Genomic DNA, 8,024 nt, shown 5'->3' with positions numbered 1-8,024 from the left:
ATTCGGGGGAATGATTCCGTGAGAGATTATGTTCGCCAGTATTGCACGGAGGGGTCCCAGCCGAGCAGAGACGACAAGGTGGTTATCCGTGATGTTACTAGCAGGCCTCTCAGGTCCATTCTGTATACTCTTGGTAGGATGGCCGGTAGCGCATCTTTACATGTCGCCAACAGGTCTCATATGCAGCACGCCTTGGAATGTCTCCAACCGAAAATCTTCAACTGGAGTGATGCAGTGCTTAGTCAGATGAAAAATCAATTGAACAAGGTGAAGGACGGGAAGCTGAAGAACTTTGGTTTTGGTTCAATTCTGACTGCCTTCGCCTTGGAGAAGATCCCTCTGATGCAACCTCAGTACATTGATCTCGGAGTGCCTTCTCCTACCGAGCCACGTATGCAGCGATGGGTCGATCACATGTCCAGGCATGCCGGTCAATCCCAGATTTCTTTCAATGCTGCTTTCTTTAGGTGGTTCGATCGCCAGGAGATGGCTTTTTCCGAGTACCCATATGTTGGTATGGACTTCCGGGGCGATCCGGATATAGTACTGCCAGACGGTGCTCAGTGGGATGCTACTGGTAAGAACTTCAACCATATTACCGTTCATTGTTTTCATTCATAATGTTCCTGTGCTTTATTCTTTCAAGACTTTAATTGAACTCATGTGCGCTTGCAGATGTCGGTCCTGTTCGTCCGGCATTTCGTCCGAGGCCACCTGTTACTGTTCCGGCAGAGGAACCTGCTCGGAGGGTTATTATCCGTGATCTTAGCGACACAGAGACCCTTACAGCTGTGCAGGGGCAGGTTGAGAACCTTACCCGTGGTCTTACGGACGTACAGGTTGACGAGTTACCTTTACCGATGCAGCAGCATACTATCGGTGTACCTAGACGATGGACCCGTCTTCTGCGCATGATCGCACATACTGTGGCTTATTATCAGGAGCATCACTAGGCTAGGGTGCCCCCTAGCATTTTGAGTTTTTAGGTCATATGACCAATTTTGTCTTGGTTGCAGAACATCATGTATGAACTTTATGAACAGCTTATATATATATTTTGATTTTCGAGTCTTATTCTGGTTGCTTTGGATGATTCATATGTACACTTTTTATGATGTGTCCTTTATAAATATTGCAAATGTCTGTCTAACACATAGTTTGCCAATGAGTCTGTTAATGTGTTTAGATTTCTTGAAATATGTTGATATTGAATTGAATCAAATCGTCTTTCCAAGATCTTTACTCTTAGGAACATGCGATAAATAGCTGGATTACGAACAGAATATATACCATTGAGTTGTAGTACTACGAGCTGTGAGTCTAGCCTGACAATTAGTCGGCGTATGCCTCGTGCGATGGCATCAGAGAGTAGTTCTATCAACGCGCTATATTCAGCGATGTTATTCGTTGATTGCCCAATACATACACCTCTGAAACTTACTAACTCGCCATTAAAAATGGCCCACGCTGCGGAGGATAGGTTTCGCGAACTACGACTTGCTCCGTCGGCATATCCAACACATGTCTCCATGAGGTTTGACATCTGCAACGAATGCAAAAGGGAATCACTCAACCAGAGTAAGAACTTTGGCGAAAACAAAATATAACAAAAGCACGCAGGTTACTATTTAAGCATAGTAACGCTTGAGGTACAGCCCGTTCCGGGGCTGTGCCAGTGGAATTCCGTCGTAATCTATTAACTCGTAGGCTCCTTTTGCTAATACTCTTTTAACAATATAGGGGCCCATCCATAAGGAATTGAATTTGCCTGCTCCTAATTTATCGGATTCTTGGTCATAAAGCAAGACCAAATCACCTTCTGAGAAGACACGGGGTTTGACATTTTTGTCGAACTGAGCCTTGACTCGTTTCTTATGGGCTTCGTTAGCCAAAGCGGCATCACGACGGGTTTCATCCAATTGGATTAATTCCATGAAACGAGCCTCTTCTTCCGAAGTTCCGGGGAGGAGATCAATTGCGAGTTTAAGCGACGAAATTTCACACTGGATCGGTAAGACTGCTTCTAGACCGTACACCAATTGAAAAGGTGTGAAACCAGTCGCGTTTCTTACCGAGGTTCGGTAGGCCCACAAGGCTGCATACAGGATTAGGTGCCATCTTCTTTTATGAACTCCGATCATCCTCTGCAACATACGCTTCAGGACCTTGTTGATTGCTTCAACTTGTCCGTTGGCTTGTGGATAATACGGAGTAGAGCTGTCGTGCGATAGCCCTAGTTTGGCAGCTAATTCGACCATCATGTGATTGCGGAAGTGCGATCCATGATCTGTAACTATAGCCTGGGGTACACCGAACCTGGCGACTACATGATTGAAAAAGAATAGGGCAGCTGTTTCACCAGTATTGTCCAATGTAGGCATCGCCTCGGCCCATTTGGTAAAATAGTCAACTGCGACTATAATATACCCATGCCCCCCGGTCGAGGTGGGGTTACATTGCATGAAATCGATGCCCCATTTGGCGAAAGGCCCAACCGCAACTATTGGTTGCAGCGGTGCGGGTGGTCTTCTAGTTTTGCTATCAAAGATTTGGCAGGAATGACAACTTCGGACTGCGATTATGCAATCTTTGAACATCGTTGGCCAAAAATATCCTGCTCTTAATATCTTTTGGGCTGTAGCGAAACCTGATTGATGCCCCCCACACGCGCCCGAATGACACTCATTCAGGGCTTTTTCGGCTTCTTCATGGGTGAGACACCTCCTCAGAACGGTATCGATACCCCGACGGTAAAGAGTATCACCGACGATTATGTAGTCTTTTGCTTGGTATCGTATACGTTTCTGTTCGGAGTGAGAGGTGTCAGGCCGAAACTTTTGGGTCTGGAGATAGATAATTATATCTCCATACCATTCATCGCTTGCAGATATCAGAAATAAAGTCTCGTCCACTATAGACTCCTTGGAAGTTTCGTCGTTGGACGATGACGGGAGATCGCATAATAATTCTGCGAATACTAGAGCTTTCTTTGACTTGGATTTCACAAATTCCAGATCAAACTCTTGAAGGATTGCTATCCATTTGGAATATTTGCCCCCCAGCAACTGTCGCGACAGTATATAAGTCATGGGGTTGCAATCTGACAGAATGGTAGTTTTCCTAAAGAGGATATAATGCCGAAATCTCTGTACCGCTTGAACAGCAGCGAGCGCTAGCTTTTCAACGTAAGAATATTTACTTTCTGTATCATTTAAGTTTTTACTTAAATAATATACAGGATGTTCAACTCCATCGACTTCGTGTACTAAAACCATCGCAATGGTTGTATCTGCTGCAGCTAGATACAGGTTAAAATCCCTAAGATAATCTGGGGCGTACATTAATGATGCTTTTACTAGGGACTCTTTCAAAGCGTCAAAGGAAGCTTGCGCAACCTGGTCCCAATCGAAGGGTACATCTTTTTTCAAAAGACGTGTATAACCTTTAGCAAGTTCTGCGTAATTTGGAATGAACCTCCTCAGAAAGTTTGCTTTCCCTTGGAGTTTCTGAATCTGAAGCAAATTCGAAGGTGGAGGCAAATTAATGATTGCCTGAACCTTACAGGGGTCGAGACGAATCCCATCTTTAGAGACTACAAAGCCAAGTAAATGACCAGAACCAACGCAAAACACACATTTGTGAGGATTGAGTCTTATCTTGTAGTGTCGGCAACGTAAAAATATTGCTCTTAAATGCTGCGGATGATCAGTCCGCTTTCGCGAATGGGCCGGAAGATCGTCGAGATACGGTTGAACAATGCTCTTGATGTCATGGAAGGCGTAATTCATAGCCCTCTGAAAAGTTGCCCCTGCGTTCTTCAAGCCAAAGGGTAATTTTCGGTAAGCGAACGTGCCCCACGGACATATAAATGCAGTCTTCGACTGGTCCTGTGGGCGGATATTTATTTGATTATACCCCGAAAATCCATCCATAAAGGAAAAGATTTCACATCCGGCGCATTCATCAATTATCTGGTCGATGAAGGGTGTAGGGTAGTTGTCCTTCGGACAAGCTTGGTTTACATCCCTATAATCGACGCACACTCTTATCGTCCCTTGTTTCTTCATAACAGGGACAATATTCGATACCCAATCAGTTAGAGGAACCGGGTAGATGAATCCAGCATGGAGAAGTTTCTCAACTTCTGCTTTAATGGCAGCGGCTTTCTTAGGGTGCACCTGTCGAAGCCGTTGTCTTACTGGTTTGACATCAGGATACATTTTAATTTCATGTTCAACGATACTCGAGTCGATGCCTGGCATTTCATCGTATGACCAAGCAAAGACATCTCTAAATTCACGAAAGAGAGCGTTATATATTTTCAATTCTGAAGGGGAACAGCCTTTGCCAACATGAATATTCTCTACAACATCAGGTTTTGTTGAGATATTTATGGCTATAGTCTCTTCGATATTTGATAAGTTTCGCTCGGAATCCACCGTGTTTACAGTATTTGTTAGGAATTCAAAGACTGAAGGGTGGTAAAGATCTTTCTGAGTATCTTCCTCGTATTCTGGAAGAAGGGAACGATGGTGGTGATCATTCCATGGTGCCCCCTCAATCATCATTGATTGTAAGATTCCTTCGTCAGTCCCATGTACTTTCGACCAAGGATCTAACGGGGTACCATATTCCCTAGATCTATCTACCCAAACGCTCGACGAGCGTTGATTTGGGTTTGCCTCCCACGCATGAAACATTGATTGCTACAATATTTCAATGGGGTTTGGTGGCAAAACCATTGCATGATCCATAGCGACTCTGCCTTCTGTGACTTTCAAGGTGGATACCATATTGCATGTTGCTACAAATGGTACATTTCCTATGCAAATAGGAGGTGGTAGCGCGAAAGTTCCCATCATAGTGGGGTCTTTCAACAGACCTACTCCAATGTCTTGAATCGACCGGTCGCTGCCATGGATCATGGGAACGCTTCCTGTAACTTGTGAACCATTAGGGAGGAAGTTTTGTTGATCGACGACCGTAATCCCTCCTTCAAAGGGGAATGCGATCTTTCTAAAATAAGTCGACACAACAGCTTGCATGGCATAAATCCATGGCCTTCCCAGTAGGATGTTATAGTCAAGATTGCCATCGATGACTTCAACATCTATTTCTACTGTTTTTCCCCCTAGTTCAACCTTCAGGTTACTAAGGATACCGTAAGGGGTGTATATCCTCCCGTCGAATGCTTTTAACGTTGTCGATGATCGCGACAAGGTTGGAGATCCTAAAGTTTTCCAGCAACTCATCGACATAATACATGTCGATGCTCCCTCATCAATAATCGTTCTATGAACTGTTTTGTTGAGGGCTTTCACTTGGACGAGGAAAGCTAATTGAGCCGGCAACTGAGGATCATACCCTTTATGATCAAAGGATACCAGATCGGAATCTTTAGGATCCACCCCACCAATCGCTGATAACAATGCCTACCTTTGGGATGGGCAATGCTGTAATACCTCAAGAGTCGACATAGCAGATGGCGATTGCGCCAAATCCTCTACTATGTTGTAATGCTGTGCCGCTCTGGCACGAGGATTGAATGTCGACTTGTGTATTACTCCCTTTGGTGGTTTTATTGTTAATTCATGTGTGATGGGGGGTACAACTTCTGCCGAAGTTGTCGTCGAACTGCTAGGTTGATCTGTCCCTTTATCGCTCGACACCTGCGGATTCCCATAATCTTTGCTCCTTGTCGAAATCAAAGCATCATTTTGCTGTTTCGAAATCGACAACATAAGTACTTGGGACGGGGAAGCGTTTCCACTATCAACCAGATTTTGACCTGGGTTAGGAAATTGATCACTTGACACAGGTGAGGTATGAGGACTTTTAAAGAACCTCTTTAGCTCAGCTTTGAATGGGCAATCCTTAGTGTTGTGATCTTTGTCATCGCATATTTGACACGGAAACCGTTTCCTATTCCCAGGAGGGTTTGAAGAATTTTTCTTAGGGGATGACCCACCTTGTTTATTCTTCCTCCCTTTGTTTTGATTCTTCTTGCTTCCTGGTTGATTGGTTTCTTTGCCCCTATCTGTCGATACGGCATTTACTTCCGAAGCAAGAACTTCTTCATGCGCATTTTGATTCGAATCCTTACGGGCCTTCTTTTGATTAGTCCTTTTCGGATTCGCGTTTGCCGTGCTAATCACGCCATCGCCGGCATGAGAGTCACTGTTTGATTTAGGAGGAGGAGGGATTGAAAACTCTGGTCTAGGGGCGTCTGGTATTTTGTCATAGAGCGTGCCGGACTGAGTATATACTAAATCCAAGTATTGTGCACGAGCGATAACTTGCTCTTCTGTTACGACTCCTCCCTTTGCTACATCTTCCGTTATAGCCAGAAGTAATGACTTTATAAACCACTCAGCTAAAAGCTGATCAGGAACGTATGTTTTAACCATTCTTCGTCGACGTCGCCACTCATGTATGTGATCTGATATATGAGTTGCGGTTGTCTGTTTGAAGTTAGTCAATATCTCTGTTCCCGTTTTGTACCTTATTGGTAATTGAAAGTGGGTCAAGAATGTTGTGGCAAGGGAGCCAAAATTGTCGAACGAAGCTCTAGGCAATTCTATATACCATTTTGCCGCCGGACCTGTCAATGTCCTCTGAAAGAGGCGAAGCCTTATCGAATCGTCATTCAAAGTGTTCAACGAACACCATAGATGAAATGTCATCACATGATTCGACGGGTCTTCACCTGGATTTCCATTGAATTTAGGAATGTCGGACGGGAGTTTGTGTGGAATCACTGGCCACCAAGGGGCGTAAGCAATTGGATCGTTTGTTAACTGATGTAAATCAGGCAACTCTAAAGTCGCCACGAATGGTAACTGCTGGTTCAAGTTAGGTGAAGCGTAACCAGGATACGATGGAATCGCCTGAACAGTCGGTCTTTGCATACCAGCATAATGGAGTTGATGTTGGTATGATGAATACGGTTGATGGACTTGGCCACTATGAAGTGGTTGATTTTGACCATTTTGAATATATGGTTGTCCAGTATTCGCAAATATTTGCTGTTCAGAACCTTGGTACACTTGTTGGAATTGCGGCTGTTGGTATTGCATTATCCACGGTTGCGACACCATGGGTTGTTGCGCTACACTAACCATTGGACCAAGATGTGGGGTAGTCGTACCCAACTGTACTTGTGTTGTCCCACCAGTAGGTGATTGTGGTTGGGTCGCAGGGTCAAGTGGCTGTTGCATGAGAACCTGAGCAATCTGAGGTTGACACACAACAGGCATTGTTTGAACTTGCGACACGGTCACAATAGCCGGTGTAGTTGGGATGTTTGTCACAGGTACACACTGTTGCATAGAATATACAACTCTCGGTGGCTGGGATAGCACAGGTACCCAACTACTCGTTGTAATTCCGCCATAACTTGAATAAGGTTTAGAGCTCCCGTATGGGTACTGCCCCCCATACGGTAGCAAGCCAGAACTCAAGGCAACTGCCTGCCTTGGAGGACTGGATGGCCTAATTAGATTCCCAAAAGGGTCAATTTGATGAGCCTCACCATGAGAGTTACCAGACATTACTCCGGAACAAACAGGAACAGACCATACTGTCGAGATAGTCTCTTGATGGACTCCTTCTAGCGACTGCGAGCTAGTTGGGACAGATGGTATGCCGGCGAACATTGTTGGATTTGCAGCAGGTAATTCTGCCATCGCCGTGTCATTCGACACAGTCCTAGATGTCGACGGTTGTTCAGTCATTTTTAGTCTATCCAATTGATCACCTAGTGATTCTACAGGAACTTCCACTGGTGATGGACAAACTTCTGTTGTAGCAGGAAATAGAGTGACCCCTACTCCAAATTGAATTGGAGTGGATACTTGTGGTTCCTCTATAATTTCCTCTATCGCAATCAGACCAGGTGGAAGAGGAAGACCGTCAGGTCCGTAAAAGATTTCCGGTGCCGAAGAAGGGGTTGTATCGACCACGACGGATGTTTGAGGAACAAAACTCTCTGGACCGGTTACAGACGGAACTGGTTCAGTCATACG

Source organism: Pinus tabuliformis, chromosome 7 (assembly GCF_031772625.1).
Source record: "Pinus tabuliformis cultivar Carrire ecotype Pingquan chromosome 7, CPIR1, whole genome shotgun sequence".
Lineage (NCBI taxonomy): Eukaryota > Viridiplantae > Streptophyta > Pinopsida > Pinales > Pinaceae > Pinus > Pinus tabuliformis.
Note: the sequence above shows the minus strand (reverse complement) of the source record.